The sequence below is a fragment of the Vombatus ursinus genome, unplaced genomic scaffold (genome assembly GCF_900497805.2).
Source record: "Vombatus ursinus unplaced genomic scaffold, bare-nosed wombat genome assembly UNPS02010548.1, whole genome shotgun sequence".
Lineage (NCBI taxonomy): Eukaryota > Metazoa > Chordata > Mammalia > Diprotodontia > Vombatidae > Vombatus > Vombatus ursinus.
In genome coordinates, this window is record NW_020950326.1 from 20,468,587 (window position 1) to 20,477,607 (window position 9,021).

The following is a 9,021-nucleotide window of genomic DNA, read 5'->3' on the forward strand; positions in this document are numbered from 1 at the left end:
CTGAGTTCAAATCCATCCTCAGACACATAACACTTACTAGCTGTGTGACTCTGGGCAAGTCACTTAACCCCAACTGCCTCACCAAAAAAAAAAAAAAAAAAAGAGAGAGATAGAGAGAGGTAAAAGGCAATCCCTGCTGGTATGTATGAATATGATTTCCCCTACAAATTACAAATAGCATGGCACCTAGTAAAAGTATGGTATGGTTCTCCAGGGGCAGGTAGTGCAGTAGATACAGTTCCAGGTCTAGAGTCAGGAGTACCTGAGTTCAAACCTGGCCTCAGACACTAGCTGTGTGACCCTGGGCAGCTCACTTAACCCTGTTTGGCTCAGTTTTCTCATGTGTAAAATGAGCTGGAGAAGGAAATGGCAAACCACTCATTATCTTTGCCCAAAAAAAAAACCTCTAAATGGGGTCAGAAAGAGTCAGACATGACTGGAAACACCTGAACAACAATAATATGGTTCTTTCTGTGACATGATAACCAGATGGGTAACTGACTGAGAATGGGCTATGGGAATAAGACTGGGTACAAAGTAGGTACTCAAGAAATCCTTTTTTAATTCAACTGGTCTCCAGAGATTCACTCACCATCTTACCTCCTTCAAACTTCCCTATTTCTTTTGAGAAGACTAACAACCTCCCAGGCACTCAGGTTCCTAAACTGGATGTCATAATTAATTCCATCTTGGAATTTTTACTCTCCTTCATTCCACCATATACAATCACTCACTAAATCCCACTGATTCTACCTCCTCCACAACATCTCACACATGTGTTTTCTTCTCTCAGTTCACAATATCATTACACTGGTGCAGCCCTCACACTCTTTACCTCAACTACTGTAATAACTTCCTAAATGGTTTCCTTGCTTCTCTTCTTGTCTTTCTCCAATGTATCCTCCACCTAGCTGCACCTTCCCTCCACCAATAAATCTTCCTATTAAACAGGCCTGTATCCAACCTCACTACATAAGTGGTCAATAGATATGAACAAATAATTCTTAGAAGAATTATAAACAATTAACAACATATTAAAGGTTGCATTACATCATAATAAAAGAAATGCACATCAAAATAACCAAGGTTTTACCTCTCCTAACAAATTAACAAAGACAAAAAATGGAAATAGGGCAAATGCAAACAGGGACATCAGAAAGACAGGCACATTAAAACGCTGTTGATTGAGCTACAGATTGTTCCAGTCATTCTGGCAGTAATTTGAAATTGTGCTAAAAAAGTGACCATGAAATATCAATACCTTTTTACTCTGATATCCCACCAATAGGCATATGTCCCCAAAAGGTCGAATACAAAAATAACAGTACAATATGAACCAAAATATTCATAACAGAATTCTTTGTGATAGCAAAGAACTGGAAACAAAATAAATGCCCATTAATTAAGGAATAGTTAGACAAACTGACAGTCCATGAATGTAATACATGAAGAAATCAGAGAAGTATGGGAAGACTTTAGAGGAACTAAGGTAATGAAGAAATCAGAACCAGGAAAACAAAATACACAGTGACTTCACCAATAGTAGTGGAAAGAACAACAACAAAAAGAGAAAAAGAAATTAACACTGTACCGTTATAATGACCAACCTTGGTCTGAGAGAATAATTTTTTAAATCTACCTCTATCTTTTATTTGTAGAGGAAGGGAACTAAGGGCACAGAATATTGCATCTTTTGTCAGTATATGTGTTCATTAGTTCCACAGAATTGCTTTTTTTTCTTTTTTTTTTTTAATTCTTTGTTTCAAGGGAAGGCTCCCTGGATAGGAGATTAGTGAGAAATATATTTGGAAATGACGGTGATATAAAAACAATTGCTGTCAATAACAACATTTCTTAAACATTTTTTAAAAAAAAGAAATAGTCATATTAGTCACTCCCCTGCTCAGTGGCTCTCTATTGCCTTTAAGGTAAAACACAGATTGCTTAGTTTGGCTTTTAAAGTCCTCTACAATCTGCCTTCAATCTGCCTTTCCAGCCTTTTCTCCCTTTCATGCATTGTTTCCCAGCCAAATTGAACGGATAGCTGTTCCTGGAACTCAATATTCCATCTCCTGTCTTCCTGTATTCCCACAGAGCGTCCCTCAAGACTGGGTTGCCTCCTCACATCCATCTGTCAGAAATATCTTTCTCCAAGATTCACCTCAGTTGCCACCTCCTCTATAAAAACTTCCCTGATTCACCATCCCTACCAATCTCAGTGCTTCTGGTTCCTCATATTACCTCGTACTGTACTTATCTGTGTACATGTTGTATGCCCCTAAAGGAATGTAAGCATCTTGAGGGCGAAGATGATTTTTATTTTTCTAATCTCTGGTGCCTAGCACCATGGTTTGTACATAGTACTTAATAAGCATCTGCTGCTCTGCCTGGCTTCAACTCCAAGGAACAAGATGGGTTAAGCATCACTTCTAAACTCACTCCTTTACTACTAAGTCCACTAACTGACACCACCCACCTCTCTCAGTCTCATCTCCCCTCTGATTAGAGGGCTAGAGAGTGGAGTACCAAATTTCTCCCAATGCCTTCTTTTATAAAGGACTGAAATGGCTCTGACTCATTCTACTGTGCATCTTCCTGGCTGAAACTCCACAGAACAAGATGTCCCTGTGCTCAGTACCCTTTGGCATTGCTCCCCACTTTCCTGCTTTCTTTTGTGTGTTGTCTCCTCCCATTAGATTGTAAACTCCTTGGGGGCAGGGACTACCTTTCTTTTTATTAATAGTATCCTTAGTGCTTAACACAGTGCCTGGCACATTGTTGTTGTAAGTGCTTAATAAATATTTATTGGATTGGACTGGATTATACTGGAATGAGGATGAAGGGGTGGAAAGGAGGAATCCATAACTGAATTTTCATTGAGATTTGGCACCTTTTGGGACAGCTAGATGGAGCAGAGCACCGGCCCTAGAGTCAGGAGGACCCGAGTTCAAATCTGGTCTCAGACCAGACACTTGACATTGACACTAGCCGTGTGACCCTGGGCAAGTCACTTAATCCCAATTGCCTCTCAAAAAATAAATAAGTAAATAGAAAATATGAGATTTGGCACCTTTTGCGTGGAGCTAAAATAGTTTTTCGATGAGTTAAGGCCAAGGATTTGTTGAGAAACCAGATTTGGGAAGCGAGGAGAGGATAATATCAACTTTCTTAGCCCCATGTTCATGCTTCTCTGTAAAGCAAAGACATTTTTATGACATTTTATATTTTTGTGACTCATTTAACACATTTACATGCTACTTTACATTCATAATATTGTAATAATGTAGTATTACATACTAATACATTACTTTTAAGTATATTTGCTTCCTTTCCCATTAGACTCTAAACTCCCTGACCTATCCCACAATTCTTTGAAACCCCTATAGCACCTAGTACAGAGCCTTGGCCACAACGCCACTTTAAAAATGTCTGGTTTTCAGCCAATTTTCTAGCAGCCCTTTTTAGTTTGGGGGGCTTCCAAGGGTAGGGGTCAGGTCATAAAACAACATTGCCAAAATACGCCTAGACCAGAAACCATATGTCCCCACATTAGACTAGAAGCTAGCACTTTGAAGGCAGGTGATATGACTCCCCAGCTAAATAATGTGGTGGTACTTTCTCTTGCAAAAAGGTATAATGAGATTAAGAGGGCACTCTGGTTCTAGACTAGCACAGAAGATCCCAAAAAGCTCTTATTATAGATAGAATGAAACCCTTGGGAAAAAGTAATGGCTTGACTCCTCAACCTAGAACCCTTAAACCCTTTCTCTCCCCCAGCCCCTAAGGATAGGTGCCCTGGTGTAGAGCTAATTATACTACCAATAACTTGTAATTATATAGCACATTAGAGTTTTCAAAGTGTTTTCATATACATTATTTAATTTGTTTTCCATAGCAATGCTGTAAGGTAGGCAGGGCTAATGTGATCTCATTTTAAAAGTGAGGCACACTAGGATCAGAGATAAGGGGATTTGCTCAAGAACACACTATAAACTGTGGAAGCAATTTTTTTTATTTTTTCCCTTTTTTGTTACACTTTAAATTCCAAACTGTCTCCTTCCCTCCCTCCCCATCCCATACTAGAAAAGGCCACCATTTGAGGCAGATTTGTAAATATATGTAAAAACATACTATATGTACTTCTATTTATCAGTTCTCTCTCTGGAGGTGTATAACATCTTCCTTCATAGGTCCCTTATAGTTGATTTTAGTATTTATAGTACTCAGAACAATTTGGTTGTTCACAATTATTCTCTGAACAATATTGCTGCTACCATATAAATATTCTCTTGGTTCTGCTCACGTCACTTTTCATTATTTCATGCAAGTCCTTCATGTTTTTCTAAAATCAACAAGCTCATCATTTCTTATAGTGCATCATTTCTTCCATCACAATCACATACCACAATTTGTTTAGCCATTCCTCAGTTGATAAGCATCCCTTCAATTTCCAGGTCTTTGCTACCACAATGAGAGCTACTATAAATATTTTAGAACATATGGATTCTTTTCCTTTTCCCCCAGTCACCTTGGGAAACAGATCTGATAGCAGTATTGCTGGATCAGAGGGTCTACACAGTTTTATAACTCTTTGGGCGTAATTCTAGATTGTTCTCCAAAATGATTAGATCAGTTCACAGTTCCATCAAGAGTATATCAATGTCCCAACTTTTCCACATTTCCTCCAACATTTGTCATTTTCCCCTTCTATCATTTTAGGCAATTTGATAGTTATGAGATGCTATCTCAAAGCTGTTTTAATTTGCATTTCTCTAATCAATAACAATTTAGAGCATTTTATATGACTATTTATGGTTTTTATTTCTTCATCAAAAAACTGCCTGTCCATACCCTTTAACCATTTATCAACTGGGAAATGATTCATATTCTTATAAATTTGACAAAATTTTCTGTATTTCGAGATCTGAGACCTTTATCTGGGAAACTGTCCATGAAAATTTTCCCAAATTTTCTGCTTTCCTTCTAATTTTGACTACATTAGTTTTATTTGTACAAAATTTTTAATTTAATGTAATCAAAATTATCCATTTATATCTCACAATGCTATCTTTCTCTTGTTCATTCATAAATTCTTCTCCTATGCATAAGTCTGATAGGTAATGTGTTTCATGCTCTTCTAGTTTTCTTAGGATATCTACCTTTATATCTAGGTCAAGTAACCATTTTGGCCTTATCTTATTAAGTGGTGTAAGACATTGATCTATACCCAATTCTGCCAGGCTGTTTTCAAGTTTTCCCAATAATTTTTACCAAATATTGTATTCTTATTCAAAAGCTTAAATCTTTACATTTTTTGAAAAAAGGTTACTATAATCATGTACTGCTATGTACTGTACATCTACTCTGTTCCACTGATCCATATTTCTATTTCTCAACCAGTACCAGATAGTTTTAATAACTACTGCCTTCTAATATAGTTTAAGATCTGGTATTGCTAACTTCTTCCTTTACATTTTTTTCATTAATTCCTTTGATATCCTTGACTTTTTGCTCCTGCAAATGAATTTTATTTTTTTTCTAGCTCAATAAAATAAATTTTAGTAATTTAATTGGGATGGCATTGAATAAGTAGATTAGATAGAATTTTCATTTTTATTACATTGGCTCTGCTTACCCATGAACAATTGGTATTTCTCCAATTACTTAAATCTGACTTTATTTATATAAAAAGTGTTTTATAATTGTGTTCATTCAGTTCTTAGATTGGAAGCAAAATTTAAACTCTGATCTTCTGACCCCATGTCCAAGGCCCTCTTTAGTTGACCAACTACCCAAGAAACATTTCAGAACCCACTCCCCTCCATATATTAAATCCACCATTATAGCCTGCCTATTGGGAGGAAGGAAGGAAGGAAGGGAGGAAGGAAGGAAGGAAGGAAGGAAGGAAGGAAGGAAGGAAGGAAGGAAGATAAAGAACAACACAACTTGTGTATGAATTGATTTTAGAGCAAACTGAGTTCTACTTTTTTATTAGGGAGGCAGGCAATTTATAATCCCTGAAAAGTCATCCATTTAAAATTTGGAAGGCAGATAGATCCTCTTCTTGATGTCACCATCCTTCTTTCATGTACTTAGCACATCTGCATTTTGCAACACCACTACAGTCAGTATAAAGATATAAGAAAGAATCTCTGCCAGCTGTCAGAGGAACTAGATGACTTAAGTTCAAACTTCTTCCGTAAGGACGAGTCTACCAAAGGGAAAAAAAAAACACTCAGAGGAGAGAAAAGCTTTCTTGTGGGTAGGCTGCATTAAGAAAATCTAGCCAAGGGGCAGCTAGGTGGCACAGTGGATGCCACCAGCCCTGGAGTCAGGGGAACCTGAGTTCAAATCTGGCCTCAGACACATAACACTCACTAGCTGTGTGACCCTGGGCAAGTCACTTAACCCCATTGCCTAGCCAAAAAAAAAGACAAAAAACAAACAAAAAGAAAACAAAAAGAAAATCTAGCCAAAGGGAAATGAGAAAGTATATGTAGGCACTGAACACTGAAGAGGCGTGTCAAGGACTGGTAGGGAAGAGGCTTCCCTAAACTACTAAAGGGCTTCCAGTACAGGTTGCTGCATCACAAATTGGATTTGTGACTCTTTCCACAACATAAGCAGACAGCCATCCATTCTTCCTTAACTTATATGACCTTTCGGTATGGCACAAAATCTATAGATTAATTTAGATAATACCTTCATTTTTATCATAATTTATTGTTGTTGTTCAGTCGTTTCAGCCACATCTTCGTCCATGTGGGGTTTTCTTGACAAAGACACTGGAGCAGTTTGTCATTTCCTTCTCCAGTTCATTTTACAGATGAGGAAATTGAGGCAAACAGGATTAAGTGACCTGCCCAGGGTCACATAGCATGTAGGTATCTGAGGCCGGCTTTGAACTTAAATTTTCCTGACTCCAGGTCTGGTGTTCTATCCATATTGTCCCTAGCCTCCCTATTTTATTGTAATAGTACAGCTGAACTATAGACGCTGAATGTCTCTACTATTGTTTAATTCTTGTATTACTTCTGTTTACATTGTTCTGTAATTGCTTGTACATAATGCACATTCTCCTCAGTCCCAAACCACTCCTGAATGAACTAACAGGGAAGCCAGGAATGGTGAAGCTGAAGTGGTGAATGATGTACAAATGGACATGCAACTTGTAAATACAGAAAACTACACAGACAGGGCACTATCTGGACACCTTGGTGAAGTTTAATAAGTTGCCAATAATGTACTTTACATCAGGTATAGAAGAAGAAGAAAAAGATAAGGAAATGAGAGAATAGCATCTTTTCTGGGGTGGAAGTGGGGATTTTTTTGGCATATTTCTAAAAATTAAAGAACAACTGTCATTCACATTTATATCTCTAAATTCCAGGAGAATCTGTGCCTTGACCCATATGTACTGTGCATTTTGTAGTTATCTTAAATGGAATTTCCCAATTTTTTCCTTATGATTTATTTCAGACTCAATTTACACATCCTGTTTTTCTCTTTTGTTAATTTATTGATATACAATTTCATCCCATAAAGTTTATATCATCTGTTATTTTTCCACTTAATATAAGCATTTTGTTTCTTTTTGTTCTTTGTTCTGTTCATCATTTAAGACATTGTTTAGTTTCCATTTATTTATTTATTCCATTAATTTTATTTATTATTTATTCCATTTTATTTCCTTTACCGATTATGATTTTTATTGCATTACAGTATGTAACCATAATAGGGTTCTGGTGACTGACCAAGTCTGTTTCCTGAGCATCAACTTAGCCAAGAAGCACATCACTAGTAGGGTAGACACTTGGTCATTTTTTTTTTTAATTTCTGTGGCAAGTCATAAAATAAAGAAAAATGGCCTTCAGTCCTGCATGATCCCTTTTACTTCTACAACAGCAGTGTCAGAATGGCAGGAAATGAGACAGAAGTTGCTAAGAGTCACAAAATTCTCATACTGTATAAACTTTAATTTAACTATTGGTATTCTAAACATGAGATCCTTATCCAGTGACCAGCGAATGGAAATACTGCTGGAAGAGCCAAATCACATCAATCTCAACATTCTTGCTATAAACAAAACCAGAAGAAGGACATTATATCAAACACAAGGAAGACATACAGGTACTCTATGAAGAGACATTAAAATTCTGCAAGATTCCTTGAAAGACATAACAACAGAAATAACCTTCTCTTCAACATTCACTCTTCTAGGAGCTTTCATGACATTCCCTCTCCTGCTTCTCCTCCTATTTGTCTCCTCCTCAGTCTCCTTTGCTAATTCATCATCCAGATCATCCCTCACTGGTGAGATTCTCCAAAGCTCTGTTCTAGGCCTCTGCTATTCTTTGTCTCTCCACTTTCACTTTTGGTGACCTCATCAGCTTCCATGGGTCTAATTATCATCTCTATACCAATGCCTCCCAGAATCTATAGCATATCCAGACCCAGTGTCTCACCTAACCTTCATGAAGTCCTGTACCATCAATTAATTGTCTCCAAGAAATTTCCAACTGAGTGTCCTGGATGTCTCAAACTCAACACGAACTCAATATTCACCTCCACCAACTCCACCCTTTTTCCAAACTTCCCTGTTTCTGCTAAGTGGCTCAGTATATAGAGCACCAGACTTGGAATAAGGAAGACTCATTTTCCTGAGTTCAAATCTGACCTCAGACTAGCTGTGTGACTCTGGGCAAATCACTTAACCTTGTTTGACTCAGTTTTCCCATCTGTAAAATGAGCTGGAGAAGGACACAGTAAACCACTGCAGCATCTCTGCCAAAAAAAAAAAAAAACCCCAAATGGCGTCACAAAGAGTCAGACACGACTGAACAACAAATTATTCTAGTCTCTCGACATTATCCTCAACTCTTCACTCTCCCTCGCCCCTACATATCCAATCAGTTGCCAAATATTGCCTTTTTTTTGAACTCACATAGTTAATGCCCTAGTTCAAGCTCTCATCACCTCATCTGTATTATTGTTAATGGCCTCCCAATTGTTCTCCCTGCT

The 9,021-nt window shown here is 37.4% G+C and overlaps 1 pseudogene; it reads left to right on the forward strand.

Annotated features, from left to right (window-relative positions):
- Positions 1 to 7,067: 7,067 nt before the first annotated feature.
- LOC114037703 lies at positions 7,068 to 7,298 on the forward strand (annotated as a pseudogene).
- Positions 7,299 to 9,021: the final 1,723 nt, after the last annotated feature.